The following is a 13764-nucleotide window of genomic DNA, read 5'->3' as shown; positions in this document are numbered from 1 at the left end:
AAATCTAAGATTAAGTGGTAAGTCACCTACCCAAACATCACTCCAGAAGCGTGTAGAATTTCCATCACCCACCTTTTTTATAAGAAATAATGAAGCACCAGACCCCTTTTGAGCATGGAATTTATGGATCCTACAATCCTAGACCATACGCCTTGCCCATGAGTATGAGAAAAGAAATACATGCATCCACCTCCATATTCAGCATACATGGCCGTAATGATAACCACCCACAAGGCATTTTTTCAGTAACCAGTCTCCATCTCCACTTCTGAATATATGATAAATTTAAGGCGTCGTGACTGCTTCTCATGATGTTCTTAAATATGTAATTGTTTATGTACTTCCAAATGATCTAGACCATCACCAGGAGAACCAGTAGTAAAATATGTGTTAGCCTGATATTTATTAATTGTTTCGTTTTATTTTGTTACACATCAAATCTTCGCATGTAATTCATGATCAATCAATGAGTTGCTAATTGCAAACATTTAGAACGTGGTGGATCAAGAAAAAAAATTCTCATAGTTAAGTTAGTATGTTAACATAATATTAAAAGGGGTCATTTCTAATATGCATGGTTTGCTGACAACACACGTTGAACTTGTAACCTTTATTAAAATAAGTATTTGATTTCAAAAAAATGATTTTTCTAATTTCATTATTATGGATCTTACCATCACTACTACTGAATTAACCATAATTTTAACTTTATGTGTTAAAGACTGCTAAAGAACTTGTGTTTATCCTCCAATTTTCAATACCAATACTAATCATTATATATCGGCATTTATGGTTATAGTTAACTATCATATAATGTGCTTCTGGTTTGAGGTGTTTTCTTAAGTAGAGAAGTTATGGTTATTCATTCCTAACTGTAGGACCTAAATTACTGAAGTGAAACTCAATTTATATATTGATTTAAAACGTGTATATATTGTTTACTAGTATATTTGTAACGCTTGGTTTCAGTATGTTCTTTGGCAAATCTTGTGATTTTGATTTAAGTGAAGGGTTGGGTTAAGGTTAGATGCGGAGCTTGTCTTTGACGACGCGGTGTGCCTGAAGTAAAACTCAATTTATGTATTGATTTAAACGTGTATATAATGTTGGCTATACTATGCTTGGTTTCAATATGTTCTACTTTTGCAAATCTTGTGATTTTGATTTAAGTGAAGGGTTGGATTAAGTTTAGATGCGGAGCTTGTCTATGATGACACGCGCCTCGTGACTGACGCTACATGTTTTAGCTAGTGGCCCAAACCTTAATTCTCGAGGTTTATGCCATATTTAAAGGCACTAACTCCGAATAAGTGGTTTCCAAATTAATTAACAAGAATAATAGTTACTGATAACATAAAATCCTAAATTATATCACGTTACCTTACAAAATAGGTCAAATAAATAATTTATAAATTAATTAATCATAACGTTAAAAGTTATACCAAATCGAGATTCATGTTTAATTTTATTCACATGCTAGCACAATTAAATGATATCACTGTAATAAATGTTATAATGTGGTTCAATTTGATAATTTTTCCATAATTAATATTAATAGGTAGCTTACAAATAGATAATAGATAATAAAAAATAGATAAGTAGGAGTTGAACCTTCAAAGTCTTACAAATGTAAACCAGTCTTACAAATGTAAACCAGATGAACAGATGAATCGAAGACATGAAGATGACTTTGTGTGAAAAACCTTTGGATCTCATCTTCTTTGTTATATATGGAGGGGTGGTACTAAGAGAAACCAAGTTGTTACCGAAGGAAAAGAGTGGTTTAGTGAAAGGATTCTTGACTCAATTACTCTGGTTTGTCCAACTTTGCAATGCTTTGTTTATAATTGTTGTTTGCTCTAACTATTGCTAGCGTTTTATACATGTTATTTTTTGTGTTTCAAAGAACCAATAGATAGCAATACTTGATAATAAATAACAAATAATAAGTAATAAATAATTGATAATTGATAATTGATAATTGATAGTGGATAATAGATGATATAAGTACTGAAAGATGAAACAAATCCCAAGTATCCACGGGTACACCTTTCTACTAAAGATAATTTTGCCCGAAAGATGCATGGAGGAGGTAGTGGCCGTCCCTTGTGATTCTTTCCATTTGCCTAGATACAAATATGACGTTCTAAGTCGTTTTATTTAACCATGGAACCTTAATAACATACATAGTTGACTAGTTGTCCTTTCAGATTTCAATAACTTAAATAAACTTACATCATGAGTTTATTTTAAACAACTAATCAACTTCATAATGCTTAATCGATTGTAGCTTTTCCCTTTGAAGATTATTCAACTTTAGTGCATGTGATATATATAGTTATGTCAGTAATATATACGCCTTGTGTTTATGATTTAAAAACATCAAAAGAAACTGATTAACATAATTATTTCTCTGAAATATTATTTCTCGTGAAAGAACAAATTAAACAATATGATCAGCAGCAGAAAACCCTAAAATTCTCTTTAAAATCAATCAACCAGTTAGAAATGAGTGTAACCAAAAAGCTGGCAGAAAAGAACAAATTTTCATACTATTAGTCTAGCTATTTATTTGTATAGTCATTTATTCTTTGTTGTATACTTGAGGGGCGTATATGTATTTTTATTGAATATATATATGAGGTAACTCCCATGCCTCTTGGTGTGGAAAACTCATAATCACATGGTATCATAGCCATCGACCCCTCCCTTCCTCTCCCTCCTCATCTCCGATCTTCTCTTCTTCTTCTCTATTTTTTTTCTCTTGTATCCATGGCAGGCTCCTCCACAAATGCTACCCTCTCCATGAACACTCTCCTCCATCTCATCCCCATCCTCCTCTCTTCCGCTAATTATATATTGTGGGTGAGCCAAATGACTCCCCTGATTACCTATCAGCATCTCTATGCTCGTGTTGATGGCTCCTATGAAGCCCCTCCATCCCACCACCTGGCTGAGGGAAAATCAGTTACAAACCCTGCCTTTGTGGAATGGAAGGCTGCGGATCAGAGGGTTTTCATCCTTCTTCAAGCCTCCCTCACAGAAGAAGCATTTTCTGAGGTCGTGGGACTCTCCTCGGCTCGTGCAATCTGCACTGCTCTTGAATCCGCCTATGGTAACTCTTCCATGGAACGAGTATAAACTCTTCGGGATCAACTTTGGCTTCTCTCTAAAGGTACATCCACCGTCTCTCTCTGAATATGGACGAAAATTTAAGGCGATTTGTGATCAACTTGCGGCTATCGGTCAAGCCGTTGATGAATCTGATAAAAATCATTGGTTCTTATGCGGTCTAGGCGGTGCTTTTGAGACTTTCTCCATTGGGGTTCGGACCTCTCGTATTACTCACACTTTTCGGGACCTCCTTGCACAAGCCGAAGGTCACGAGCTCTTCATGAAGTCTATCCATTTGAATTCCGCATCCGCTGTTACCTTCGCTGCTGAATCATCGCCTCTCGGGGCTGCTGTCTTGATTTCCATTGGTTGGGGCCGAGGTGGTAACTCTGGTGGTCGTGGTGGCCCTCGTGGTGGTCGTGGTCGTGGCCATCGGCCACCCCATTTCCAACACTTCCGCAAAAACGGTCATTTGCTAATGCTTGTCCTCAACTTTTGACATTTGCTTCTAAGTCCGCCCTTAGTGAAGCCGACTTAGCTAAGGCCTTCTTTTCAAATTGTCGTGTGACTCCACCCGGCCCGAATTGGTATGTTGATTCCGGTGCCTCGGACCACATGGTTTCTTCTTCGTGCTCGGTTACTCAACCTGAACCTTTTGATGGTGATGGCTCGGTTCAATTTAGTAATGGTAATACTCTCCCCATTACTTTTATTAGGACTTCCTCTCTTCCCAATGGTCTTCGATTGCAGGATGTTTTGGTGGTCCCTCGTCTTATTAAAAATTTATTGTCTATTAGCAAGTTAACACATGATAATAACGTGGATGTGCTTTTCTCCAACTATTTCTTTTACATTCAGGATCGGTCAATGAAATAAGTTCTGGTTCAAGGAAAATATGATGGGGGGATTTATGTTCTTCCCAATAAATCGTTGGCTTGTTCGTCTTATGCTAAGAAGCGACCCACGACATCTTTTGAATTATGACACTCACGTTTAGGGCATGTGTCTTTTGATGTTATTTCAATATTAAATAAACTTGGTCATGTAATGGTTTCTTCTATTTTACCTAAACCGGTTAGGTGTTCTCCTTGCCAACTTGCTAAGTCTCATCGGTTGCCTTTTAAAATTAATGACAAAAGATCCTTTTATGTTATAGATTTGATCCATTGTGATCTTTGGGGTCCTTCCCTGGTTGATTCGGTTGCATCCTACCGATATTATGTAACCTTTGTGGACGATTTCTCCCGCTTCACATGGCTTTACCCGCTAAAGTCTAAATTGGAATTTTTTTTTAGCATTTTTGAGGTTTTTATCACCTTTGTAGAGACTCAATTCTCTACCAAAATTAAAAATTTTCAAAGTGGCAGGGGTACGAAATTTTTCAATAATAAAGTAACGGCACTATTACATAAACATGACATATTTCATCACATCTCATGCTCGTATCCCCCCCCCCCCCCCAACAAAATGGGCGGGTTGAACACAAACATCGTTACATTGTGGAGACGGGCCTCGCTATGATGTTTCACACTCACCTTCCAGACTCATGATTTCAGCTCCGCCGTGCATGTTATTAATTGTCTCCCTACGAAGGTGTTATCCATGAAATCACCTTTTGAGATTTTGTTCGGACGGGTGCCATCTTATGAGAATTTTCGCATTTTTGGGTGTGGGGTCTATCCATATTTACGTGACTATGCGGATCATAATCTTTCTCCGCGGAGCATTCCTTGTGTTTTTGTGGGTTATCACACTCAATATAAAGGTTACTTGTGTCTCGATCCGATTTCGACATGGGTTTTTTTTACTCGCCGTGCCTGGTTTGATGAAGAGTGCTTCCCGTTTCGTGAAACCCATACAAATGCTCCTATTGGGTCTTTAACCTTGCACACATTCCTTGGTGATCAGCTCCCTGCCGGTCCCGTCCATGACAACGCTGTCCTGGTCTCTCCAAGTGCTCCATCAGGACCCGCCGCTCCTGCTCCTTGCACTATGTGTGTTGAACCAGATCTGCCGGCTCCCTCAATCCTGACTCCTACTTCTGAATTCCCTACCGCTTCCCCGCTGGGACCCGAGACCGCTTCCTCGCCGGGACCTGAGACCAGGGGGCCTTCCGAGTCTAACTCCGAACCGTCCACTGATTCAGCTTCGGTTACCACCTCCGGGTCTGACTCTGAGTCTGGGTTGTTGTCTGGTTCCGATATGCAACCGGGTTCCGAGCCTGATCCGCCTCTGGCCTCCAATCCGCCTCCTCCTTCGCATCCGATGACCACTCGTGCCAAAGCCGGGATTTTTAAGCCACGTTACCATTCTGACTTGGCACATCTAACTTCTCATGGTTTGTTTTCGCAAGTTTTTTTTGAAGATATTCCCTCATCCCATGCCACTGCCTTGCGTGACCCTAAACGGCGTGAAGCAAGGTGTTCTGAGATGGCGGCTCTTCATCATAATCATACGTGGACTATGACATATTTAGTTTATAACATACATTACTACGAGAGTACAACAGTAAATAATTATTTAAGTATAATTATTTTTACTCTACAAAACATACACCAGATTTATATACGAAAGGACAGTACACTTACATATTATTACACGCAAAGTCGTTAACTTAATTGGGAGACACGTCCTTCGGTGCTTACAACATTAACTAAGTGGAGGACTACCCTTATGAACCAGAATTTCAACCTCCTTAAACCCTAAAATTTAGGTTTTACTCCCTATATAAAGAACATTACCCCTGTTTGTTCAACCTCCCTTCACCCTTATAGTTGTTCAACCTCCTTTCACCCTTATACAACCTCCATGAAAACCCTAGCCTACTTTTGTGTGTTCTTGTGATTTGGGAGCTATTTGATAGTATTTTGGTGTAGTTTTGGTGCTTTGGAAGATAAAGGAACTTGAAGAAGGAGCAAGGATCCACCAAGAGCTTGTAGATCCAGAAGATTAGCACCATTTCTGACTTATTTGAGGTATCAAGTTCCAACCTTGACCATTATATTCTTAGATTTGTTTATGGAGGTGTTTAAAGTTACTTTTGGACTCCATTGTTGAGTCTTCTTGCATATTAATGATTTCAGACCATAATAGTTGTCCTTTTGGGCTCTTAGAGGCACTAAGAGTCATAAAAATCGGACCTTGATGGTTAATCCACAACCATGCAAGTGTTAGTGGGTCTTAAAGTCTGTTAAAAGGACCAAAATCATGTTTTGACCCTAACCATGCATGCAAGCACATAAAGTTTGTGACTTTATGGTTTAGGAGGTCTTAAAGGACCTGGATCTGCATTTTGGACATAAAGACTTAACGGATTAAGTCATGAATGAAATCCCAAAGAAGTTAGCCAGTATGCTGGGCGTACTCCCTGGTACGCCGCGCGTACTGGGTCAACTCCCCGTTCTAGTCAAGGCCAGCATACGATGGGCGTACTTGCCAAGTACGTCGCTCGTACGCATGCAGAATGAATGTTTTGGGCTTTTGGGCCTTAATAAAATGGGCCTGGACTTTTGGGCCCCGTGGCCCACTGTGAAGTATAACTTTGGACTTGGGAATCTGGAATTAGAGTATTGGGCCTATTGGGCCATAATTGGACCCTTTGGAATTATTATATTAGGACTTGAAACTTTTTGGGCCCAATTGGGGGTTAAGGCCCAATTCATAAATTGGGCAATTAGTGGGCCCTTTGGGAGTCCTTGTTAGGCCATAAGAGGGCTAGGCTCAATAAGCTAGGATTGGGACTTATGAATGTTCCAACTGGACCAAGGGGTAAAATGGTCATTTTACCCTAAATAATGTTATAGACTATGATTGAGTGTTAATGCGATTATGATAGCCGAGAGTTATCAGAGCAGTTGTTAGAGACTACCTTCCACGAGATTTGACACGCAGCTTTACGAGGTGAGTTACCTTCCAGTAGAAGTGGGTCTAAGGGCACAATGTCGACCCACTAATAGGGTTGTTTTTAGATAATTGTCTTTGTGATAATTATCTGGGTTGTTACTATCTTATATGTTTTACACGCTAGTATAACATGATGTTATGTGTTACAGTAGTAAGGGGAATAGTCCCTAGTTATCGGTCGATAGAGCCGAAGGGGTAGTATAGTACCCAACTATGCTAGACAATATGAGTTTGTTATGTTATCATGTGGTAGTAATAAGGGGTGAAATAGTCCCCGTAACCGGTCGAGATAAACCGAAGGGGTAGGTCAGACACCCCGATATGTCTGACAGGGGTAGGTTGGGCACCCCGATATGCCTAGCAGGGTAGGTCGGGCACCCATATATGCCTGACAGTATGTTTATAGTTTATTGTATGGTAAGTGGTATGATGGGGGAACTCACTAAGCTTTGTGCTTACAGTTTACAGTTTTGTTTTCAAGTACCTCTTCAGTGAAGGGGAAGGAGCCGACACGGTAGTAACGCATTGCACACACATGATTTCCACACTATGATGACCTTGGGATTGTACTCTGACATTATTATTACTCAATGATATGTTTTTATGACATTTGACTTATGGGTTATGAGTTTAATATGATATTGACATTGTTTTTCAGAAAATGGTTTTTTATTAAATTACTTAGTCAAAAACGAAATTTTTGGTCTTGAAAATTGGGATGTTACATTATTCAAGTGTTTTTTTGGCTCCAGTCATGCTTCAATGCTCTAATCTGCGTCCACATATCTTTAAAATCTTGATCCACATCAATTACCTTGAAAAATACATCAAAATATGAGTAGCACATACATTCTACAGTTAAGCACAAGTTGTCCGATTTATTACTAAAAATGCAGTAAAATATGCAGGAAATGTTTTGAAAAACAAAAGAAAAATAGACAAAAAAAATGAATAAAGATACATTTAACAATGATTGTGTTGAAATTATACTAAGTTAGTCGCACGATCGTGTGGCATGTATGTCTTACCCAAAACGACCTAAAAGCTCACGAATGTCTTGAAACTTATCCAAATCACTTTCAACACTTCCAACTTAGTTTCTAATGAATATTCGATGTCTCAAGCTTTACTTAAACATCAATCCACATCTATTACATGGATTTGAGGTTCAAATGTGATGATTTAACATGCTTTGTAATCATAATCTATTTAGTTTCAAATAAAATCATATAAACTTCCATTTCTTATCATATATTGTGAAACTCAAATCATCACTACTTGATCTTCACTTTGACTTGATGAATCGTTCCTTATAATGCTTCCATAAACGTTTTTAACTCTCAAGACTAGATCGAACCAATGTGAAACTTAAATCATCATAAATACATCAAGTTAAAGTGAAAATTCTCAGCTAGTTCATAATTGCATCCTACACCCAATGAATGGATTCCTTATCTTCAAGTTATTTTCAAAACATAATTTAAGCTTCAAATCTTCATTTAATCCATACATTTAAGCTAATCTTTGAAAACCATCATTAACAAGCTCTTAAAGCCTTCAAAATCAATATATCTCAAATATTAAACCATGAATGAGTAGAGTAAGAGTAAATAAGTGATTTACTAACTAAAACTCACTAGAATCATCACTAAAACAAATGTAATGAAGTTATTTTCAGATTTGAAGGTTTCTCCACAAACCCTAGATCGAAAATAATTTATGAAGATGAACAAAGTTTATACCTTACACAAGCTTCTACTTAATTCCTAGCATCATTGTTTCAATGTGAACTTCTAGATCTAATTTCTATCCTTGAGTTCGTCATCTTCATCTTTCCCTATCTTAAAATCGTTTATCGTCCTTCAAATAGGGAAGAAGATGAAAATAATGTCTAGTTATGAAGAAATTTACTATTTACACCCTATATTTTCCAAATATTCTCTAAAATGCACCAAGTAACTTACAAAATGAGTCATATTATTTATATTATAAATTTGTGACTTATAAAAATAACTTTCATTAACATTTATAGTGTAACATCCATAAGATTTACGCCAAATTTAAACTTTTTCAATCATAAATAAAAACCAAATAGTATTGTTTACAAAATGTTTTCAAATCATTTTCCATCAGAGTGTCCCAAAAATCATAACATAAGGATGAGGAGCGGTACGGTCACGCTTTCGCCTTTCCATGGTCTCCTGAAGTACCTGAAACAATAAACTGAAACCTGTAAGCCCGAGGGCTTAGTGAGCTACCCCCAAAATACCAATACCACACTGACCATACCATAACAGTAATAATCAATCAATCAACATGCATACTGGGCCATCGGCCTGACTGGACCGCCCTACCGGGCCTATAGTCTGTCTGAATCTAACCCGAGCCTTCGGCATGACTGGTCTGCCACGTGGGCCTACAGTCTCCCCGGACCGCTCATAGGGTATATTGGCCTTCAGCACAAAGCAGGACCACCTCAACCCAACCACAAGCAAATAACCATGTGCGCATACTATCATATACAGGCATATCCAAACATCAAAGATATCTGTCACACTGATCATCAATCATAGAATTCTCCTGTAACTAGAGTACCAACTTAGCAGGTCACTAACATACCAATCCCTACGGATCATAAGAGCATAACATACTGTCTACCTCGATTCTGATCTAATAGATCATAACCACATGTAGCATACCATAACAATAACAACTAAAGGGCCGGCCTTGGTGTCGTAGACCCTATCGATATAGTGAGGATAACTCACCTCGCAAATGTCGACACGAAAGGTAAACTCTAACTCTCGGATCACTTGACACAGGCTCCACCACCTATTGTCATAGTACAACATACTCATAAGTCCTTAACCTTATAAGGTACTCCATAACCCACTAGTCAACCCCTTGTCAAAGTCAAAGTCCTCAGTCAAGGTCAACATTCCATGTTGACCTTAACACACCGAGTACCCTTGGCTACTCGCCGAGTTCCCTGAAGTACATTCCAACTCGCCGAGTTCCTTTGATTCTCGATCAAACTTAAGGTCACCCGTCGAGTTCACTCCTTGCAACTCGACGGATACACACTCATACATATCTCAGAGGAAACTCATCCGATTCGCCAAGTTGTTCTTCAACTCGTCGAGTCTTATGACGATCTTCATCAGACTCGCCGAGTTGTTCATTAACTCGTTGAGTTCACGGCTATCTTTATGTGGCTCGCCGAGTCACTTTGTGACTCGCCGAGTCCATTCAGTCCTTTTTCTCCATACATACATATTTTGAGCCATGCAACGGCTCCAACTCATAGATCCAAGCTTCTAGGGCATGCTTATCACGTAAAGTTGCAAACTTTACGTGCATGCATGACCATAAAAGCTCTAAATGTCTATTCTAAGTTCTTAATGGAACTTCATGCTCAAGAGGGACCTTAATCACAACCAAGACTGCGACTTTATGCTTCTAGAATCTAAGGAGGGTCCAGATCTGAAGTTACAACTTCAGATCTAGCCCATAACTCATCATACAAACTTGAAAATCCATAAAAAGCCCTAGAAACTTAACAAAAGGGAAAAAGGGAAGTAAGAATGGCACTTTGATACCTTTAAAGGATGATAGCTGAGGTAAATCATGCTTCCCACTCCTTCCTTGCTTCAATTTCCTTTGCACTCTTAGCTTTCTTCCTCCAAGATCCTCCTTTCTAAGCTTCAAACACCACACCAAGGCACACACACGAATTAGGGTTTTAAGGGGATCTCAAAGACTGTAAAGAGGCCAAAGGAGGCTAAGGCTCCTTTAAATAGAGGTGCAAACCCCGGGTTTAGGGTTTCCACTGCTAGCTCCTACTCGCCGAGTCTATCATGGACTCGTCGAGTAGGTCACTTAACACGCGATCCCACCCCGCTGCTACTCGACGAGTAGGTTAACCAACTCGCCGAGTAGAGCTTAACCCAAAAAAATATTATTTAAGCAATACTTGAGAATAGTGGCGTTACATATAGTTCCAACTAAATCAAACCAGGTCAATCCCAAGTTTAACGTTTTTGTCAAATTTGGTCCCTCATACTTAAAGTTTTACAAATGATATCTATTATCATCTTTAATCTAAAGATTTAGAATTAGACCTTTAAATATGGTTTTATTAACAAATTAGATCCCAATAATTAATATTAAGGTCACACTTAAGATTATCAAACTTGACAAGTTTGACCATCCTTTTAATTCAAATTTCTTTTAAACCTCAAGTTTGATCTTCTAAACATCTTAGATACTTTAACCTTAGTAATATGTAGTCGTTTCATTTTTTAATATTTATTTTATTTCATTATTTTTACTAAATAGTCAAATCTTCTAGGCTCGGTATGATGATGTTACAATTACCCACTTCTAAAATTTTCGAATTGGTATACTCCTTGAGAGTTCTAAATTGAATTTTGAGGAAAGACCCCAACACCAATTCCATTCGTTGTATACAGGAGACCACCAAGTTGTGAGTTTGAAATGAAAATATTGGTTTTTTATTTATTTTTATTATTTATTTATTTATTTATTTTTTGAAATAGATGGTCCATTTTGTTTTTCAGGAAAACTGGGTTATTTTTTTTATACATATTAGCCATTTTGTTAATTATCCCCCCAAAATATTGCAGTCAATAGAGTTATATTTTGATTTTTGTTATGTGTAAATAACATTGTTATATAGGATGTCTTCTAAGATTAGATTAGAAATAACACTTTACCCATTTTCTTTGCTTCATATTGTTAACTAGATTATGACCCGTGTAAAACGCGGAGAACATATAAAAATATATATATATATATAAATGTATAAAAAAGTTGGCACTATAAAAAATAAAGTAACAGAAACAGATTTAGTATTATTGGTAACATTGGAATGTCTGAAAAAAAAAACAATAAAACACTTGAATATCTATAATCGTTGAAGGATCTTTTTGTAGACATAACTTTTTGTTTTATTAGTTGGATGACCCTCATCATATATGAGTACTTTCAATCATTTTTCATTTGTGACACGAGAAACAAAAAACATATAACTGACAATGAGTGAAGACGGGTCAACGCAAGTATAATCTAACATTTGATAATTATTGTCATTGACTTTTTAATGGCCATAACAAAATAAACAACTATGGCGAATTGCCTCCGCTAAAAACGGAATGAGATTCTTTTATTAGACGAAGTTAACTTCATGCAAGGTATATAAGTAGTCTTGTTGAAGAATCTAGCATATATATGATTCAGGCTTCAATGACGTGTCTTCCAATCCTAACAATATGTAACCTAGTACCAATGCATAGTCCTTTGGTTTGTTCGATATTATGAAGTAACATGACTGGAACACATATTTTTAGTGTAAGTTTATGGTTGGAAATTCTAGATGCCTTAAAACCATTCAACACAACTGAAGAGTAGATTGATTCCTCAAAAAAATCTGGCAACTCTATCTCACATAAAGAGTTTGAACTCATATATGTTTTCCCTTCATCTTTCATCAATCCTAAATTGTAGTCATTGGTAGCATCAAATTCTTCATTTGTAGGTACCAAAATAGTTTTATCTTTGAAAATATGATGGATCATCAAGATGGTTTTCAAATGATGGATAAATGGTGGATACAATTGAATGAATATGGTCACCTGTAGAGCGAACAACAACGTCTTCTGGAAATTCAACTTCAACTTCACCATCATTAGGGACACCAATATTACCTTCACTAGTATTAAGAATCCACTCATCAAATGCTTTTGTCTCATACAAATCATTAGTTAGACAACCAAACTAAAGCCTCATGTTTACGGTTAAACGTAAAAATGTACATTCACGCCATAATTCAACAGGGGAAGCTAAACAATTTACGATATACCTAAATAATCAAATGCATATCAACTCGATAACATTAATTGAAAACGTTCAAGGTTTAACGTTGGAAGTTTGATGTACAATTTAGGAATTGGTTTTAGATTTATTATAGTTCAAAGTTCATTGTCTGTTTTGGATGATTACTCAAATTACATTGCTAATCTCAGTGGGGGTCACTAATATGGTTGATGGTCTGATCTTGGTCGATGTGATGTGTTATTCTCAATCATGAAATCAATGTGGATAGTCTGCATACCATGTGCTGAGTAACACTTAAGTGAAACATTTTAACACATTTAGAACAACATAAATCCATTAACTTGCATGGGAAGGTGGGTAAAGCCAATCAACTATTACAAGAAGACCTTATTACAGTAACTTAAGAATATTAGGTTATGAATATGCAACATTGTTTTGTATATTGATCACATTCTTTCTGGTAAAAAAATCCTTCAAATGTTTCTTGGTAACGATCATTAGAAAGTACAAAACATGTCAAATAACATTTTGGCTTTATTACATCTCGAAGTTATTTCATATGCTATTTTGAGAGCATCTAAATGGTGTGTAAGCTACTAAATTGAATAAAGATTTTGAATAAATTGGGTTAGTCAAAACTGGGTTTTTCTTTTTCTTGTTCGGATTGTCATATCAGGATTTTATCCTTTTCCAAAAAGATTTCTCCACATATGTTCATCAAGGTAGGAATTAAAGGAATCTACCTGCAGTTAAAGAATTCCAAAAAAAATTATTTTTTAAATGTACGATTTTATTAATGAATTTTTTTGCAAAGTTCAACGCTATTAATGAAATTCGCTTCCAGAACACTGTCCTACAAATGAGCTTCAATGTTGGAAAACATGAAACGTT

The sequence above is a fragment of the Lactuca sativa genome, chromosome 8 (assembly GCF_002870075.4).
Source record: "Lactuca sativa cultivar Salinas chromosome 8, Lsat_Salinas_v11, whole genome shotgun sequence".
Lineage (NCBI taxonomy): Eukaryota > Viridiplantae > Streptophyta > Magnoliopsida > Asterales > Asteraceae > Lactuca > Lactuca sativa.
This window is presented reverse-complemented; position numbering follows the sequence as displayed.